We start from the raw sequence: 13,276 nt of genomic DNA on the forward strand, positions 1-13,276 counted from the left end.
TTTTTAAGTACATCACCTATATGGCTGTAAAATCTTCTGTATGCTATTTGCACTTACTGTCCAACTATTTGCTGGCATGACTTTGGACTATCACTTGGGGAAATGTTTAATATTCAAACTGCCGATGTAAGCATCTAACGTAGAAATCTCATGTTTCGGGCTGTTGCCTGTAATGCCATAGTTACATGCTCTCACCAGGAGGTGGTGGTGTGGAGTGAATTTCTGAATTCACTGTTGTGTCATTGCCATTTTGTACATAATGAGCTTGTGTTTATCAAGTGACCATGGGAAATGCCAAAGGCAATTTAGCTGTGATAAGATCTCACTGAAAAGCACTGATATTGTGTGCAGTTTTTTTTTGTACTGGCTCTGTGCATTGGGCAACAGGAGCAGCCTTTGTGTTCCTAGCAAAGGTGTGTGTACCTGAATTACCTGTCTTACACACTAGCAACGCCTGTGTCAGTAAATGTTTCCATTACAGATATTGTCACCTCTGACATCTTGTAGCTCCTCCTGTAGGACTTGTCTCCCATTCATCTGTACAGACCTTCCTCAGTTACAAGGGACAGTTATCTAAACTAAAGAAAAAAGTTTAAAAAAGAGCTTGAAAGCACTTGTGAGCTGCAGTGATTTGGCTATATGCTGCTGTTTAGAAAAAGTGTTCAAATGTCATAGGCATTTGGCTGCCTGTGATTGATTTAGTGAAATTCTGTGTATCGAAAATGGGATTTTTTCAGATTATTTTTGACGATTGAATTCTTGCGATTCTGTTTATAGTTAGCATAATTGATTTCAAGTAACTGGATAGGTCAAATTATGTTTATGTGGTATGGAATTTTTCCTTCTGATTTGGACATTTTGTTTAGTTCCCCACCAGCCTCTTTCTACACCATACAAACTTAGAAATAGGACTGAATTCATTCAGGCTGAGAATGGCCATCCTATACCTTTATCTTTAAATTGTGTGCCATTTCTCTTTTTTTATTTATTCGTTCATGGGGAATGTGGGCATTACTGGCTAGTCCAGCATTTATTGCACATCCCTAATTGCCGTTGAGAAGGTGGTGGTGAGCTGCCAGGGACTGCAGTGCTTCAAGAAGGCAGCTCACCACTACTTTCTCAAGGGCAATTAGGGATGCACAATAAATACTGGCCCAGCCAGCGATGCCCACATCCCATGAACTAATAAAAAAAGAGACAACAGCACCAATAATAGAACTCATATCAAAGTACAGCTGAAGCAGAATGATTTAATACCTCCCTTGTGCTATAATACTACTGCCAGTAGCGGTGTTGTATTGTACTGAGCGGGTTGTCCTAGAGCAATTGAAGTAGCATTCAAGGGACTACAAATGTGCTAGGTTGCAAAGATAACTCACTGTTATTAGGGATATTCTAGCTTTCTATCTCAACAGAGATAGAGCAGCTTCTGGCAAACTACAGATCAGAGATGTGGTTTTTATATGTTGGTTGGAATCGGTATACACACAACGCGTTATCTGCAATTTAGCTGGTCTCCTGCCAACTCTCGCCAGGTAGCCTAGCAACACACACTTGTCAGTCAACATGAGCACAGATGAATTGTGTTACTGCTCAGACCTATGTTATGCTTAAATTGATAGGCAAGAATGGCATGTTCAGGTGCAACACCCTGATTCCATTTATTCCCACTAGGGCAAAATGGTCCTCTTCTGAACCTAACCCATACACCTAAGGGAGTGTATGGGGGAAAATATAGGGAACACTTGTACCCTGGTGCAGGAAATTAACACACCAACACACTGCACCAACCAGTCACCTCAAATAGTATTCAATTGAAATAGAGTCATATATCAGGAGGAGGAGAAAAAACACTAAAACATTACCTGTTTCCTTAATTTAAGATAATAAAATGTTCTTTTAGTCTATTTTGCCCCTTAAAATTAATTGAACTGGTTTCTTGCCCAAATGCACATGTTTATCTAGAACATCATTCTTACATCACCAGAGGTGTGTTGTATTGTATTGTACTGCTCTGTATTTGGAAATACAGAGCAGACCTGTCAACATGTCAAGGCATTCTCTATATTATTGCAATTATACATGCTAGTATACCACCTCCAAATGCGATTGACAGAAAACATGTAAATTTCCAGAATATAAACACCCCCACCCTGGGAAAATGGCGCCATTGCAGAGTCACTAAAATGTTTGTGCTAATGTGCAGTGGGAGCTGGTCTCTGATAGTAGCAAACTAAAAGTAAAATACTGAGGATGCTGGAAACCTGAAACAAAAACAGAAAATGCTGGAAAAACTCAGCAGGTCTAGCAGCACCTGTGGAGAGAGAAACAGAGTTAAGGTTACGAGTCCATATGACCCTTCTTCAGAGCCCTCTTGAGTTTTTCTCTATTGAAGCCTCCCTCGATCTTGACATCCTCTATTACGTCATCCCTTAACCTTCTCTGTTCCAAGAACAGCTCTGGCTTTTCTAACCTCTCCTTAAGGAGGTCTTAACAATTCACTTAAAAAAAATCAGAGTATAATTAGACATAGTCACACGGTTTTACAAAAGGGAAAATTGTGTTTATTAAGTTTATTAGTTTTTTTAAGGAAATAATTTGTATGATAGATAAAGAATAGATACAGTAATCTTGGATTTCCAAAAAAACATTCAGTAAGGTGTCACACAATATGCAAAATACAGGCTCATGGAGGTGGTATATTAGCATGGATGGAGGATCGGTCAATAGACAGGAAACAGAAAGTAGGAATAAATGGGGTATTTTCATGTTGACAGGCTGTAACTAGTGGAGTGCTGCAAAGATCAGTGCCAGGGCCTTAGAGATTTTACAGTCTATTTTAATGACTTGGTCAAAGAGACCGAGAGTAATGTATCTAATTTTGCTGATGATACAAATGTAGGTGGAAATGTAAACTGTGAGGAGGACACAGAGAGGCTGCAAAGGGAAGTAAATGGGTTAATAGAGTGGGCAACAGGATGGCAGATGGACTATAATGTGGGGAAGTGTGAGCTTCGGCTGCAAGCATAAAAAAGCAGGATCGAAAGATTAAATGAGGACTTAGTTGTTTGATGTAGATGGAGTGAGAAATAATGTGATACCCTGTTGACGCAAGTGAGGGCAGAGCTTATGAATTCTATCAATGCCAACTACTGAATTTCTATTTGTACTTGGTAGTGAAGAGTGGCACATATAATGGGTAATGAAGTATATCTGAAAACATATAGACGTGTTATGTCGTTCAGTACCTTTCCATGTCAACTTAAAGTTGTATGAAATTGTATTGGAGAGGGTGGAGGGCATGTTATCTCTCACTCCATCTATTTCATAAAATCAAGATCAAACATCAAACAGGTAAGTTCTCATTTAACCTTTTGATTTTATTTCATAACAGTGATTGTTCAAAGTAATGTGAGATTTTCAAAGCAAAATTCTGGCCTTGCAATGCCAGCTCAAAACAAATATACAGGTGCTATTACATTTAAAATTCGTATAGCGCACATAAATAACAAATCTAGTCAAATTTGTGGCTTCTAGAACACTTTTGATGTAATCTGTTGATAGGTGCACCTGTAAAAAAAAAAGATACAATAATGCCCAAGACTGTGCTTCACCTGTTTGTAAATCCAAGTACGTGTAGAAAATAGAAATATACTCTCAGACAGTTTCCCTTGCCTGAGGCTCAAGTTACTCCAATTCAAAAAGCAAAGAGCAGTTTAAGTCTTTCATTTTGAAAACACTATTCGTACAAGCATGTCCCTTAATTAAAGCAGACACAAGTGTACTTTCTAGTCCTACAGTAATGCCAGTAATGCTCCATCCTATGTGTTGCGTAATGTCCAGAACTGGGATCGTGGCTAACTTAGCTTTGGATGTGACTGCACCTCTTGTAGAATGAGGTTTGAACACATTGACGTCAATTCCAGCTTTGATCATGACGTGACATATCCATCTGGCTACAGCGTCCATTGTCCACCATTTTGTGTGGTTTTCTGAAATTCACGAAATAGTATTTAGCATCATTTTGAAGGTGTTCAGAACGAAGCAAATATTGTCGCAGATGTTTGCTAACACAAACATGGGTCTGATAGGTATGCTGTCAGCACAAGCTGGCAACCAGTTTGGTTTGCTTTGCTTCAAAAGACCATTCGCTTGAAAAAGAAAGAATTTGGGAGGTTTTTGCATATTGCTTGTGTCTGGTAGATGTATGGTCTGCTGACGCTTTGCAGGCACCAAGGTAATTAACATAAATGTTTTCATTGACAATTCTTGAAGCGTGAGTGGTGAACCAGGTGAAAGCTCTTGGAGGTAGCCTATCAAAGGCTTCACAGCCCGTGTGGCATTATATTTTGGCACTGGTGGTTTGAGGTTATACACACACCTCATGAAACAAGTGAGCAGTGGAAGTGAGCCCAAAGTGTGCCACTCTGGCAATACAGCCAAAGAAGACTTTGCTGTGTTCATGACACTGTAGCCCAGTCTGTGAAATAATTAGGTCAAAAATTCCAAGACAGCTTCCACAGATGTTTGCAATGGATTAATTTGTTGTCTACTGATAAACCCCATCTGTTGTTTGTTGGAAGTAACATACTGCTTCCTGGTCAATGGTCACCAGGCAGATAGGATGATGTCGACAGTTTCTGCTGAAAGACCCTTGTTTTATAGGTTTTTCCTGAGAACCTGCAGGACATAGAGTTAAGACACTCACAAAGTGGATGGGATGTTGTTGAATTAGTTGAGAAATTAAATGCTTCATTGTTAGGAGTATTTCTGGTTCTTGCATTAGCAAATTTAACAACCTTGCAAACCATGGCTGTGTTGTCTATCTTGGTAATATCATAAACCATCAGCTTCTGCCTTTCCAATTTTCTGTAAGCATTTACTCATCAAGCAAAACGGGGGAAATGCATAGAAAAAAACAGCTTTGCCAGGTGATTGAAAAAGCATCTGTTCCCATGGCATCCGGGTCTGGTAGCCAAGAAACATAGTTTTCTACCTGTGCATCTAAACGTGATGGAAAAAGATCAACATCTGGTTTCACATTCAGATTACATGGATGTAGGAAAAGAGTCCCATCTAACTTCCATTCAAGCTGGCCATTGAATACCCTTGATTTATCATTAGCTATTTGTTCCAAGTCACCAGGTCATTTTTTTTTTTGCAGTGACCCAGATGTTTCTAGATATGCACCACTCCCAGAAATTCTTGGCTAGTTCATGACATGCCTGTAATTTTGTTCTTCACATGTTGTTTATGAATGCCACTGCAGTTGTGTTGTCTAGATGCAAATCAATATGTACATGACTGTTGTGTGTTCAGAAACCTTGTAAAGCAAAGAAAGCTGCCTTCAATTCTAAGTATTTAATTTAATTTCTTTCTGCTTGTGCTTTCTCTTCAGCATTCCATCTTCCTCCAGTGTGTGCGGTACCATTGGATGCACCCCATCCTAATCCTGAGGCATTGCTTGTGATGTGCATTGTTAGTGTCCCCTTATCAATGTTATGGACTGTGGTTGACACATTGTCAACCCATCAAGTTAGCTCTTCACAAGCTGCAGGGGAAAGGATAATTTTTCTGTCAAAATGCCCTTTGTTTGCTTTCAAAGCCCTTGCCTTCTTTCTGTAATGTAGTGGCCCATATTGTACACCAGGGAAAGCGGCCACCAATTTGCCATTCACAGAGGAAACAAATTGTGTTGATGATGAATGTGAGGCCAATGAATGTTTGCAGAGACAACATATTTCCTCTGATTTTGCTTCAGTGAGGCTGACTTGCATTGTGGAGGAGTTCAATATAAATCCTAGAAAGGTAATTTTGTGTATTAGGTCAAGGATTGATTTGTGTGGCTGTATGATGAAACCAAGGATAGTGTTTGGGCACTTTCTTTGACCACATTCAATGCCTCCTGTTACGTTTTGGCAACCAGTAAGGTATCATCTATGTATGCCACTACAGTATGACCGTTGCTCCTCATAGTTGCAAATGATGGTTTCAACAACATTGTGAACACACGAGATCCTGAGCTCAGCCCATTTGGTAATCAATGTCTAAAGCATCCATTTTAAAATGGTGGTATTTTATATGTTTGTTCAGATTTGATAGATCTAGAATCATGCGATATCTACCATTTTTTCTGACAAGTGAAAATATTTGAGACAAAGTTTCCATGTTTGGGCATAGTCTTTTTATTCATCCCTTTGCATTGAAGTTTAAAAATGTCCTCATTAACAGCTTTAATTCGCTATTCAGATTGTATGGTTGAGGTACCAAAACGTGCTCGGCTGAGTTATTAACTTCAAATTCCAATTCATTTCCAGTAACAATGTTCAATATGGCTTGATCCGATGTAATAGTTTCCCAAGAATCTTTATGGTTGCTCTGTCGACCTCCAATGTGCTCAGTTTCAGTTGTGACAAGAAAATAAGGCTGTGCACTTTCACTTTTTTGAGGTGCATTAATACAGGCAGATTCTGGCTCAGCTGACGTCTGTCTGACGGCTAGTGGGTGGCGGGTAGTTTTCCACACTTAATTGTGCCTTGGGAGTCTTCCTCGCTGTCCATGCCTGTTTTGAAGATAGTGTGGGTGGCTTGATTGGTGTTTGACCCCTAAAAAAGGCTGAAGCACTTTCCCCGTGGACGGCACTAACCCAGAATCTTGTTATTGCTGGTGAGGAAAAAGCCTGCTTGGGACTGCAATATGGATTGTAGCTGTAAACTGAGTGTGCCTTCTCATCACACTTGCTGTCTTTTGATCCTCATCCGTTTCATTCACAAACTTATGGAGATCGTCTCCCAACAGTCGTTGTGTTGTCTTACAGTCGGTTTACAGATGTGTGTATCTCACTTTGAGATCAGGCTTTACCAGGTCTTTCCTGAGCTGATTCATCTTGAAGCTGGCGTTGACTAGCGGAGCAACAGCATCCTGTTGAGTTTCACTAAGGGTATTGTCACTTGTGGATTTCACGAAAGCTGTGATCCCCTTCACAAGGGGCCTTTGGCTCCTCTGAAGTTTCATGTCCAAACTGCCGACCGAGTGATTCAAGTTTTCCCAAATCGAGGGATTCACCTTTGGGAGGAACAGGTTGCAGTTACCTGGCTTGTTTCTGGCAGATTTCCAACATGTACTTCACCTGAAGGGGACATGTTAGAAGAACGTTCCCGCTCCCTGCACGTTCATCACTCAGAGGGTCTCCCCCTTCAAAGGGGGATGCAAATCTCAATGCAAAACCACTCAATTGTTATTCTTGCCGTTTTGTAGTTTTGTCACCAACAGCTGATTGGGTGGTCCATCTTTGATCAGAAGAGCACTAGATCTAGATCCGTCAGTATCAGCTGGTCCATCAGAATCTGGATTGGAACCATTGCTCCAGTGACTGCTCCACTTGGGGGTATGAAATAATCATACTCGTGTTCAGTGCTCCCATGTTCCTGTTCAACATAGACATCATAGGAGATCGAGTCAGAGTGTTGCTCATAATCAGCCAAGTCATAAAGACAGGCCTGCTTGACTGTGGTGACTTCTTCTCGTCTGATGTGACCGATTAGCACCACTTGCACTCCTGCTGGCACTGCCATGACTGCCACAGCCGGCACTGTTGTTGACGTAGAGAGCTTCAACCATTATTTTCAGCTGCTTGCTTTCCTGTCTTGACTCCAAAAGCAGCCCACGCCGAACGTTCCATGCATGAGTCAATAGTCCCTTTCTGTCTTTCAGACTGCTTGGGCCTGGCAGCTTTGACTTTGGTTTTCCCACCTAACTCCATAGAGCCAGTTGCTGCGGCCTTATCCTTTGGCTTTCCTGAGCCAGCAGGTGCCAGCCCGGCTGGGGGCTTGTGCTTCAAGCTGGCTGCTGACTCATTGCCTGGCTCTGTGGGGTTGGCCTTGCTCTGACACTTGGGCTCTGCTTGTTGTGCTTCTTTCATTGTCCTTTTCCTCCCTCAAGAACAATATCTCCAAAACATTGGCAAAGTAGCAACGTTCACCTCTAGTTTCCGCAAATACTTTGATAAAATCCCTCACATTATCCTGTTTAACATGAGTGAGCTGTCTGTGCGTGTGCGAATCGGGTATTACGTTATTTTGAATGAACACCATTACAGAATAAAATACTTCTTAAAGGTGAGAGACTTCTAAATGTTGATGTTCAGAGAGACTTGAGTGTGCTTGTACAAGAAACACACAAAGTTAGTTTGCAAGTATATGAAATAATTAGGAAGGCAATTGGCTTGTTGGCCTTTATTGCAAATGGCTTGGAGTATTTTGTATTTTTAAATTTATTTTATTTTAAAAGTTATTTCTTTACAATATAGAAATGTAGCAATGTAAAGTATTGCAACTTACAGGTTATAATGTTTTAATCTTTTTCTGATGAGGAAGGTCTTACAGAACTTACTTAAGTTTGTAGTTGTATTCCTGAACATCGCGACTTTAAGAAATGACTAAGTGAATCACATTTTCTCATTAAAACCGATGTAAAAGCTGTAGTTAGGCTCTGTAAGACCTTCCTCATCAGAAAAAATTAAAACGTTATACCCTGTAAGTTGCAATACTTTACATTGCTAAATTTCTATATTGTAAAGAAATAACTTTTTTAAAAATAAAATACATTTAAAAATACTTACGCTTCTTACGCTATCTCCGACTTGCCACAGATCCTGCTTCCTGCTTCCCGAACCTCCTATTTGCTACACATCCCGCTCTCTGACCCTCTGGTCACTGTGGACCCTTCCTCTTGCCGACTCTCTGACTTGTGGTCTCTTCCGCCCCCTAACTCACCCCTTTGCTGCTGACCCTCTGACTTGCAGCCTCTGCTGCCTCCTGACTTGCCGCTTCCCTCTCTTGAATGTACTTTCCTGTTCAAGTTCCAGACCCAGATCTGATCTGGAGTCGGAGCTCAGGAGTTGTGAAAAGTGCAGGTTGTGTCGTTGCAGAAATGTAAAGCCGGGGCTGTTATAATCCGTGTTTTTTTTTAAAAAATGATTCCACTCGCTGCTTCCCTCTCCTGTGAGCGAGGCCGCTGGAGATGAGCAGTAAGAGGCAGGAGGAGCAGCTTCGAGTCTAGTCTTTGACTCAAATCGCTTAAAAAAAAAAACCCTGTGGCATATTTAGCCTTGAATATCGAAAGGAGGAAGCTGGTTTGCATAGGGCTCGTGGGAGAATTGACCCTGGAAATAAGTAGCTGCGGTTGTGCTAGGACCCTGGGGACGTGACTGCTGTGATGAATGGTGGAACTGTGTACAGCAGACAGCGATATGGAGCAAAAGTATACTCGTTCTTGGTTTCTCATACTATTGTTTGCATCTTTAAAAAAAACATCAATTATAAGAGCCCCAGCCCAGCACTTCTGCACTGTCAGGACTTACACTTTCACAACCTTGGAGCTCCGGCTTCAGATCAGATCTGGATCTGGACCTAGGACCTTCCTTGAACGGGAATGCAGATTCAGGAGAAGAAACTAGCAAGCGGGAGGGTCAGGGGACAGGATGTTAGGTGAGGAGATGAGTCAGGGAGCGGCAGAGGCTGCAAATCAGAGGGTTGGCAGCAAGAATGTGGGCTGGGGAAGGGTAGAGACCACTCCAAAATAGCGCCAATCCGGTCATACAGCTCTATGTCAGACTTTAGAATAAATCTCACAATTCTAAATGAGAATACAGGCCTCATTAACTGAGCAACAATAAAGCAGAACAACTTCAACGGGGCAATATTAAACGGGGCCTCTCTGTAAAAGAATTAGGAAGTCTTGCTACAATTGTGCAGGGTTTTGGTGAGATCATATCTGGAGTGCTATATGCAGTTGGGGTCTCCATATCTAAGGAAGGATATATTTGCATTGGAGCCAGTACAGTGAAGGTTCATTAGATTGCTTCCTGGGATGAGAGGATTGTCCCATGATGAGAGGCTGACTAAATTGGGTCTATACTCTCTGGAGTTTAGAAGAATCAGAGATGATCTCATTGAAATATTGAACGTTCTGAAGAGGCTTGATAGGGTGGATGCTAAGAGGTTGTTTCCCCTGGCTGGGCAATCTAGCACATGGGGGCATAGTCTCAGGATCAGGGGCTGTTCATTTAGGACTCAGGCGAGGAGAATTTTTTTCACTCAGTGTGTTGTGAATCTTCAGAATTCTCTACCTCAGAGGGCTGTGGATGCTCCATTGATGAATATGTTTAAGGCTGAGATAGACAGATTTTTGGCGTGGGATTGTCCCAGATTTGCTCTAAGTGCAGTAGTGGGCGGGAAAAAGGTGGTTTTACCCGCTGGCCACCATGGTGGGTTTTCGCACCGTATCACCCCAATCCCACCTCATTAATCATGCATTGCCAGGAAACATGATGCTTCGCTGGCGGGCGGCCTCTGATTGGCCCTCCACACTGTCAGCTCACTGCCTCCTTACGCCGGGTGTCATATTTAAAGTGCAGCCACTCGCACACCTCTCAGTGCTTCCAGCCCAGGACTGCTGCACAGGAGACATGACCCCGAAGGCAAGAAGACTGCAGCCACCCTCCCCCCCTCCGATTCTGTGACACATCCCTGGGACACCTTCTGGAGACCGTTGGAGCCCACCGCGATGTCCTCTACCCCACTCTGGCCACAGGAGGCCCAACAGTGTCACCGCTCCAACTTGGGAGGCGGTGGCAGTGGTGGTCAGTGCCAGTGCTGAACAGAAGAGGTTCACCATCCAGTTCGGTAAGAGAATGAATGATCTCATTTGTGCCTCCACCCTCACCCTCTTAAGGCCACTCGCACAGATCAACACGCACCCTGAGATACCCCACCTTCCCCAATAATACCCTAGCCCTGCAGCCTCTTCCCTTGCTTGAGACCACTTTTCCCCCTTCCCTAAGCAAGTCGTAGCCCTGCAGCTGTTGAAAAGCCATCCTGCCTTATGGCTGGTCTCATAAGTAGAAACCTGTCCGCGAACCCCCTTAAAATCGATGTGGTGCTGTCTGCTAAGCCTAGCGTTGATAATTACAAGTGCTGCCCGAAGCAAGATAGGCAAACAAGCCTCAAATTCCTGAGTGAAGCACAGCTCCCCAGGTGCATATCGCTTATGTTCAGTTGTAAAGCACATCGGCGTGCTTGTGCCCAGGTGATCCGGGGGTGGGGCGGGGGTGATGATTCCGGTGAGCTGGGCTTATAATGATATGCAGACGTATTACGATGAAGTTCCCGACATGCGGCGGTGGGAAACGCTGCCCGCCATTAACGGGCGGGGCGGCCAATTGCAAACTGGTTGCAAGACATCGTGAAAGTGATGTTTGGCCTTCCCGTCATACTGTCCGCTCACATCCACCATGCTCCTGACGCCGTCGAGCACGGATAATTCCTTGGTCTTGGGCAATCAAGGGTTATGGAGAGCAGGCGGGAAAGTGGAGCTGAGGCAAGAGATCAGACATGATCATATTGAATGGCGGAAGTGGCTTGAGAGGTCATATGGTCTCCTCTTATTTCTCATGTTATTATATTCTGTCCTCATAACTGAAATCCCTCCACCCCCAGAACATTCTGCAAACTTTCTCTGCATCCTTAACATCGGTCCTGAAGTGTTCTGCCCAGAATGTTCCTGCTGAGGCCTAACCAGCAGTGTATAAAGCTCCAGCATGATCTCTTTGCTTTTATATTCTATACCTATCTTTTTAAATGCAAGTAACCCATATGCTTTTTTTAATCACCTTATCCACTTACTTGCCACCTTCAAGAATTTGTCTACATGGACAATGACCAAGGCCCCTCTGCTAATCTCCACATTTCAAAATTGTGCCATTTACAGTGTAGTCTTTGCACTTTAGTCTTCCTAAAGTGATCACTTCACATCAGATTTCAGCTTTTTGATGGTGTTCTTTATTTTAACTGCACGGCAATTTAGGAAAGCAGAAAATCTCCAACTGTTACTAGCGTCTCCAATTTTATTGTATCTGCAGTTTAAATGTATTTATAACTACGCCTCAAAGTATGTATTGACTAATAAATAGCCCTGGTCATGTTACCTTCCTGACAGAGCCTGCTGCCAAATTAACAGCCACTTGTCACACAAACTGGAGAAACTGTGTGACCCTGGCAGAGAGATGTTGGGCTGAAGAATGAAATGTCAGAGGGGAAAGGAAATAAGAACTACTGGCCTCATTCCTATTCCAATTGTGAAGTGTTTTAAACGGCCGCGTTTATAAATTGTGCAAGTCATGTTTTATTCAGTGTTGTATACAGAATGAGAACTGGTTCACAAACGCATTCAAGAATCAAATGACAATCAGATGCCGCATTCATAATGGTTGCACTGGGCCGCTTTGCAAAAAGAGCCTTGCGATTACTGCTGATCCCCCTCCACCTTTCACAATAACTTCTCGTATTCCCACAGGCATACGTTTTGAAGAAAAGTGTGATCCAAAATTTCCTAAAAATGACACGTCTGAAATGCAGGCTGAGAATTTTAACTCGACAAGGTGGGTGAATTTGTGAGTGGGCAGCAAGTTGAAAGAGCAGAATTTGCTGGTGGGTCAGGAAACTGACAGGAATACGTTGACTTCCACCTTTAACCTGAGTACAGTGTGCAGTACACAGGAAACCCCCGTGGGATAGGGTCGGTTATTTATATACCCGAGCTGCTAAGTATCTGCTTTTCTCGCTCTGAATTCCAACTTGAACCTTGTGTGCACAGATTTCCGGGGCTTCCTGGAACTCATCAGGCAAAATGAGGCGAAAGGATGCCGCGTATGCAGTTCACAATTGATGAGGCCATTCAGAATGAGAGGGTGCTCAGATTTACTCTGACTGGATTCCTGCAGGTCCAGGCAGTCATCGAATGCACACATATAGCAATCAGGTTGCTCCCAGATTGCTCTGGAGTCTCCGTCAAGCAAAAGGGATGCCATCAATGTTCAGCACCTGCAACGACCAAAAAAATCATCATTCATGTCCGTGCATGATCCCCACGGAGCTGCATGACATTTCACCCTGCACCAGCCAAGCCACCCTGGCCCCATGGTGACCAGGTCTGCCTTCTGATGACACTTGTGAGGAACCCCCACAATGAAAGGTACCACGTAAGCCATCTGACTACCAGAGCTGCTTTAGAGCAAGTGGTCAGGATGCTGAAGGTGTGCTTCAGCTGCCCAGCTGACCAGGGACATCCTTCAGAATGCAATAGCCAGGGTTTCCAGAATGATAGTGGTCTGATGCACCTTGCACATCATTGTAGAGCAGCGAGAACTGGAGATCCAGCAAGAATGAGATGCTGAGTGCTCCATCACTTTGGAGGAAGAGGAGGAGGAGTTTGATGC

General features: G+C 43.1%; 1 protein-coding gene across 12 annotated transcripts in view; it reads left to right on the forward strand.

The window, feature by feature from the left end:
• Window positions 1–13,276, forward strand: part of LOC121293396 (suppressor of tumorigenicity 7 protein homolog) — a 209,149-nt gene that overhangs the window by 19,770 nt on the left and 176,103 nt on the right. The gene's annotated exons all lie outside the window — the stretch shown is intronic.

The sequence above is a fragment of the Carcharodon carcharias genome, chromosome 21 (assembly GCF_017639515.1).
Source record: "Carcharodon carcharias isolate sCarCar2 chromosome 21, sCarCar2.pri, whole genome shotgun sequence".
Classification (NCBI taxonomy): Eukaryota; Metazoa; Chordata; class Chondrichthyes; order Lamniformes; family Lamnidae; genus Carcharodon; species Carcharodon carcharias.